This window comes from Hakea prostrata, chromosome 9 (assembly GCF_041222555.1).
Source record: "Hakea prostrata isolate BN-2017 chromosome 9, UWA_Hpros_2, whole genome shotgun sequence".
Classification (NCBI taxonomy): domain Eukaryota; kingdom Viridiplantae; phylum Streptophyta; class Magnoliopsida; order Proteales; family Proteaceae; genus Hakea; species Hakea prostrata.
Window position 1 is genome coordinate 6038397 of NC_142608.1, and position 7793 is coordinate 6046189.

The window sequence follows — 7793 nt, forward strand, 5'->3', positions numbered from 1 at the left end:
AATAAAAAATACAAATCCTAATTATTGAAAACTGAAACGAAATATAGGAAAAGCAAATCAATGGAGCGAAAGGTACCTTCCGAGTTATTGGAAAAGAGAATGTGCTAGGTTGTGGCCAGAAAAAAGTAAAAGTTGAGAAGAAACAAAAATCAACTTGTTAGTCTGGTGAGTGGCATGTAAGAATCAATCAATCGCAGCTTATAAGAGAAAGAAACAGCTGAGGGAGAACCCAGTTGAGAATTGAAACTCATCGACCTTTTCCGTGTGCAACACAACACAACACAACATCATCAACAACAACAAATTGAACTGGTTGTTGGCTACTTGACTACCTACTGCTGGGTTTGCTCTATCTATCACCGAACACGTGTTAAGTTGTTAGATGGTGATTGGTGAGTGACTATTCTGTCAAAATATCTCAACTTTGCACTTGAAGGTTTTGTTGATCGATCTGGAATAGAATATTCTCACATGCTTCCAAACTCATAATGATTTCTGGGTTCACTTTGATTTTTGATCTGTTCATGAACAACTACAGTGGATTTTTGCTGTTTGGAATCAAACCCATGGAATTGGAACCCAATTTTGCTTCCTTCAACCATTTCTGGAGTACTCTTTGATTCTGATCTGTTCATGAACAGCTACAGTGGATTTTGGTTGCCTGGAATCAAACCCATGGAATTTGGAAGCCAATTTTGCTTCCTTCAACCATTGAAACAACTGATTGAAGTGTATATGCGATGTACAGAAGGATCTATTGCTCATGAAATTCAGATTTCCAGTTTGATGTGCAGCATTCAAAGAAAACATCTCCAGTAATCTCTTATGTTTTGCTACAAGATTTGATACTACTACAGTTTACTCTCATTAGCTCCCACATGCACAGAGCTTGAGCCCATTGTTTATTCATTATTTAACCTTTGGTCTGCACTACACACATTATTATTCTTTCCCATTGTCCACATCCTGAGGTGGATTGGAATCATATTTTCCTTGGGATTTGTTGATTTCTTTTGTAAGAAAACAAGGTCCAAGTGTCCAACCTTTGTCCATGATCAATGGCAGAACTATATTGGGACCTGTATGATAAATCTATATGGACAACGTTATATATTATTTACATATTTTACCTTCCAATTGACAATTCGGATAAATGATGTTTTTGCTTACTGATAAACGTCTTAAAAGGAATTGATGATGCTTCTATAAACCAAAATTTTGAGCTAGCCTATTTGTCTATAAAGACATTCTTAACGAAGATCCTGCAAATTTCAATTTTCATTTTTATTGAAAATTAATGGAGAAACATACTGAGAGCTACTCCTCCCTCTCCCTACTCATAAATGTCTATTCTATTTTTGCCCTAAGAGCCCGTCTGAAATTAAGATCATGAGCATGAATTTGGATGAATTTGTATTAGAATTATTACTAAATTAACATAGGCTATCTTGTTTTGTAGCTTTTTGCTTCATATCAATCTAAAGCATGAAATGAAGAATCTGTCGTGCGACTGTTCTTCTTTTCATGCTTCTATCAAAGCTTGGAGAGATTTATATTTCTAAGTTTCTGTAAATTAGATTTACTTACTTTGTTTTTTTTTTAATATCAAATTCTATCAATTGTTTAATCTCAATTTCATTAGGATCTTAATGAACTAATAACAACAGTGGCATGGGTTCGTTCATACCAAAATTGTATCGCACTAGATACCGTGTTTAAATCGTTTTTTCTGCACCAATTTAATTCCCAAACCATTTTTGCAAATGCTGAAACTATATACCATGCCGTATAAATTAGGTACCGTACGGTTCTATTTTTTGTATTCAAAGTTGGTACCATACCGATTGACATCCTTAAATCTGACATACATAGCTCAGAAATTCAAGGATAAAAAATTGGCTACAATGTCTCACACGATAAAAACACAACCCTCCTAACCAGGAAGTCAGCTATCGCGTACTTTTCCTCCCTAGAAACATGTGCAAAATTACACGAAAAGAAACATGACATTAGTTGCTGCAATCATTTAGAAAGTAGACATTATCAAGTATGTTAAAGACTTTTTTTAGGCTGATTCATTCTTGCTCAGCATGAACCACACTTTCATCTCTTTAATTCCTAAAGTAGAAGCTCCAACTACAGTTAGAGATTTCAGACCTATTGGGTTACCCAACGTTTGCTAGATTGATTTCTAAAATCTTGGTATGTCGACTCAAACCCATGCTTGCCCGACTCATTTTGTTCAATCAAAATGGGTTTATCAAAGGATGGCACATACAAGATAATGTTCTCACTGGGCATGAAATAATGCACGTGATTACTAAGAAACGAAAAGCAAAGATTGGCTCCATAGCCATCAAATTAGACATGAATAAAGCTTGTGATTGATTGGAATGTAGTTTCATCCAATCAGCTTTAAAAATTATATGACTTTTCTGAAAAATGAATCAAGTGGATAATGTTTTGCGTTACAACTGTACAATACTCCAATATGTTGAATGGAAGCCCCCTAGAACTGTTTAGGCCTACAAGAGGTTTGAGACAAGGAGATCCCCTCTCCTCTTATTTATTTTTTTTTAAAAATTTTTTTTTATATATATTTGTTTATTTATGTGTAGAAATTCTTTCTTCCCATCTAGAAGAAGCATAACGGAAGGGAAAGTTGAAAGGTATTAAACTATGTCAAGGGGGGCGAAAGTTTAACTCATTTAGCCTTTGCAGATGATCTAATTTTGTTTGGTCAACACACACGCGAAAAACTGCTTGCTTCTATCACATCATTCAAGACTATTGAGCTAGATCATGACAACAACTGAACCTCAATTAAACCCAAGCTCATTACAACCCCAACACTCCAAGCTGTTTGAAGAGGAATCTTTCTTAACAATTTGCTATTAGACCAACTTTAGATTCCAGTCATTAGTGGAAAAATTAAAAGAAATAACTGTGATTCCTTGCTGCAAGAGTAAATAGCAGGTTGTAGAGTGGGAGGCCAAATAGGAAAAATAGTGTTAATGCAAGCTACTTCTTCTATCATGCCTTCATGCTATATGTCATGCTTCGAGCTTCTCAAAACAACTTTTCTTGGATTAAAATGAGCGAATTAAGAAAATTTTCTGGTCTTATGGTGAGAAAAGCCTTGTGCACATCATCACTTGGGAAACAATTTGCCGATCAAAGTGAGCAGGAGGATTGAATATCAAAAACTTTGAAATTATGAATTTAGCCATTATGACTTGCAAGGCTTGGGAACTCTTCAATCCCAATAACTCATTTTGGGGAAAATCTTCTTGCAAGATAAAGCTTCCCCAAATTCTTCATGGGGATAAAAGTCTATCATTTAGACACATGAATTCATGAAACCGAGTCTCTTCCATTTGGTTAGGAATAGACAAGAAATTCAGCAATGGTCTGCAACTGGATCCCATGTATCTATGGAATTCTTGGCCCCCTCTCGGCATCCTCTGACTCACCAAGCAGTGTTTCAACCTTCAATAAGAATCAAATACTTGGAATATGGAGCTCTTAAATGAATGGTAATCACCAGAGTTGGTACAAGCAATCACCCAAGTCATACTACTTTTATTTCCAAAAGAGGATGAAATTATCTAGTCACCTACCTCTTCTGTAAAATTTTTGTCTCTTTGGCTTACAGACTGGGTATGGAAACCCCAATCAGTGCCTAGAACAACGTTTGGATGAAACTTTGGGACCTACAATGGCTTCTAGAGTTCATACTTCTATTTGAAAACTTTTGCATCACAATTTACCTACTGCAAATCTATTTCACAGGAAATGATATCATCTACCACAAGACTGTGTACTTTACAGCTTCTCATAACTTGATGTGGAATACGTGCTTATCCAATGCTGATTCAGCAAGGAAGTTTGGAATCAACTTGGTTAGCAACTCTAGGATGAGCATTTACATCTTAATCTCCAATTGGCATAAAATATTCTTACATATAGCAAAACATATTCATTGCAAATAGTTCTTAATTTACATCTCACGGCTCTATGGCTCTTATGGAAAAAAAACTACAATAATGTGCTTCACCACAGAAAAGGCAGCACAACTTGTGACCTAGCCAGACACTCCTGGAGACTGATGGAAGACTACTTTGGTTTTTCGGACATCAAGACTCCAACAACCAAGGAATCATATCTCATTAGATGGAATCCGCCAAAAAAGGCTGGCTCAAAATAAACATAGATGGAGCAAGCTTCAAAGATAATCATATCATCATTAGAGCTGGATATGGAGGTGTGATTCATGATCATAAAAGAATGATATATGTTGTTCTATTTCCATAAAGGTTGTCCACACTAATTTTCTACAATATTAAAAGCTTTAATTTGAGCAACATTTAACTAACTTGATATTCGAAGGCAATAACTGGGATGTTATTAATCTCATAATTCACACAGATAGAGATCCTTGTTGGAAAATTAAAACTATCATCTAAGATTATCGTCATATCGCCATCTAAGTTGATTTGTTAGTTTTCTAACATACAAGACTATAAGACAATAATCTAGTAGATCGCCTGGCATCCGAAAGATCATGCTCCCAACATTCTCTATTATGTCATTCTACATCTCTCCCTTTTCTGGTTTGATATCTTTTGTTTGATAATTTAGATTGTAAACTTGAACATGATTTTAAATTTAAATAAATCCATATTGTCTTTTTTTTTTTTAAACATTAGTTGCTTGCAATAAACTTAATTGAGAGTAAGGTTTAAAGTATCTCACGATACCATACGATACTAGCCGATATGTATCTCTATTTAACACAATCGATACGATACATCTTGTTATGTCTCTATATTGAATTGCACTAAAATACATTTGTCAGAACGATACAATACTCGATACAGAACGATACGTCTCTTAAAATTATATGACCGATACGATATTCGATACCTATACTTTAAACCTTACTTGAGAGTATAAGAAGACCTGTTTGAAGTACCCATGTCAGAGTATCCTCGTGGAACATGATTCCATGTCCCAAGGTATGCACCTGTCAGCCTGTCATGTTATGGCTTTCCAATCCTTGGATTTATATATTTATTTTAAAGGTAAACGTAAACTAATCCTTGGATCTTTCATCTCTTTAAGTAACACTTCGTCTTCTTGACTTTTACGTCAGAAAAAAAAAACTTTTACATCAGTGAACAGATAAGTTTACTTGATTACTTCTTTAACTTTTAAGAGGAAAAATAAATTTTTTCATGATATGTTCCTCAGAATATTCTGTGCACTCATGTTATAGATTCCAGGCAACGCATGTGTTTATCTTTAAAAGCTTCCATTTTTGCGGTACAACTAAGCTTCTTAATGACCAATAGTTACCTGTTTAACATATTTTAGAAAAAAAATCATGGGGTTTTGTTTTGTTTTGTCACCATAGTTACCTGTTTAACATATTTTACGAAAGAGATCATTGGATTTTGTTTCGTTTTGTTTTTTTCTCTTTAAATAATGAATAGAGTCACAGGGTCTGGGTGGTAGGCTAGGTCGACATTATTGAAGTTCGACTGGGCGCCCGGAATCCACTGCAAATTTAATTACGCTCGATCACATGTTTTTTTAACCTCTTGTTGTAGAGAAATTTATCAGGTCCATTTCCTTGTCAAAAATGGATTATTTATTTTCTTGTAGATGTATGACATGTATCACAACCAAGGTTTAAAGTATCGGACGGATGATCGGCGGGATTTTAGAGCGATCGCTTGTATCGGGCGATCGCCGGCAATGTATTTTAGTGTAATTCAATAGAGAGACGTATCGAGATGTATCGTATCGGTTGAGTCAAATATGGATACGTATCGGCTAGTATCATATGGTATCATGGGATACTTTAAACCTTGGTCACAACATCACATTAAATGATTGAAGTTCATTTACAGGTCACATCAAAGAGTTGATTGATGTGCCCTGTATATAGATTTTCGTCATTTGATGTGATGTTGGGACACATGTCACACATCTACAAGGAAATGGATGGTCCATTTCCTTGTAAGAAATGTCCCTTGTTGTAGAATGTAAGAATACACATTTATTTTAAGTATTATCCCTTGATCCTGCAGGAAGATCAAGGGATCAGCGTTGAGTTGATCTTGATGTGATGTTGTTCTACAGTTGAGGGGACAAAATTGGGGTTCGTAGTACTCAAGGCAGTCTTGGAGCTAATGAGAAGCTTCTCGTCTGTCCATAGGCATTTAATGAGACTCAATGCATTCAATGCTGAATTAAATGCTAGGTATTTGACATTTGGGTGGAGATGCGTCAAATCCTCTGCCATCGCCATTTCGGCTGAAAAGTCGAGAGACGATAGCTGCGTGTCATCGAACGTCAGAGGCGACAACTATATGTCATCGAACCCTGCGATCCCTGACTTCTCAGTTGACATTTGCTCCGAGAAGTGCCTCTGTTGAGATTTGACAGTGAGCTTTATTCATATACGATTCGGACCCTCTTCACTAAGAAGTGTTGGTTTTAACCACTAGAACAGCTCTGTGCCAACTCCTTTAAATTGCTTCTCGATTAACACAATTCCCCTATTCCTTTTTAAAATATGAACCCTAATCCTAAGGACATTTAAATTTCAATATTAATTGTTGAAAAACCCATAGTTATAACTGGATTCACATATTTGAATAATGAGATGAATATAAAATCATAGAATCAGAAATCGAATTAGAATGAACTGAATCATTTCGGATTGATGCCTATTTGTCATGTCAAGTCTTTAGAGATATACAAAAATTATGAATAAAAGTTTCCTATCAAAGATAGAAATTTTTTGCTTTTTCCTAATTTCATTATGTAGAGTTCAGTTTGACAACATTCGGGATTATAACCTTCAATTAACTCATGTAACTTGCATGTTTACCAAAAAAAAAAAAAAAACTCACGTAACATGCATTAATATTTATTTATTTATTTTTATTCTTCTTGTCATTGTTTTTGTCATGTACATGTAAACACTTTTGCAATGATAAGAAAAAAAATTTAAAATAAACTCTCCCATCCATTGAAAATTTTGAAATGAAACTCATCATCAAAACCTTGTCGCAATTTTTGAATGTATTACTAACATCTAAAGTTTCTTTTTCGGTTAACAGTTTTCTAAGGCATAAACTTTGTTAAAGTACCATATTTTGACAAAATCAAAATCTTTTATTATAATTGTCATTTTTAGGATAATAAAAACTAACTTTCATCTTTTTGTTTATTTATTGTGTTTTTTTTACACTATGTTTATCATTGTCTTCGATATTAGATGAAAGGAAAAATTACAATTTATAGTGAGATAGTGGAAGAAACTAAAAAACAAAGTAAGTAATCATATTTTTGTTTGGCATGCTTAACTATTTTTACATATATATGATTATTCAAATGAATATAAGTATTTACTAATGCATTTTATGTTTGTCAGAATACACATTTGCAAACACAAGCTTTTTTCTCCTCTCACATTATTTAGTATGCGGAAGAATCAAATATGTGGTTATGATGGTAAAGTTGAACTTGACATAAAGTGATTAAAGGAAACATTCAAGACAAAGAATGTGAGTTTGAGATAGAGAAAAATGAAATGAAGTCCTCATGATTCCACGGCAAATTTGAACATCCTTACTTAGAAGTAATATTCTTAGTTCTTCCACAACTGTTTTTTGAAAACAATCCATATTCAAATCATACTAGTCAGTTGAAATGGAAAAGATAATGCTGTGGTGCCTATTTCCCAAGGTATATCATACTTAGATATACCAAATAATTAA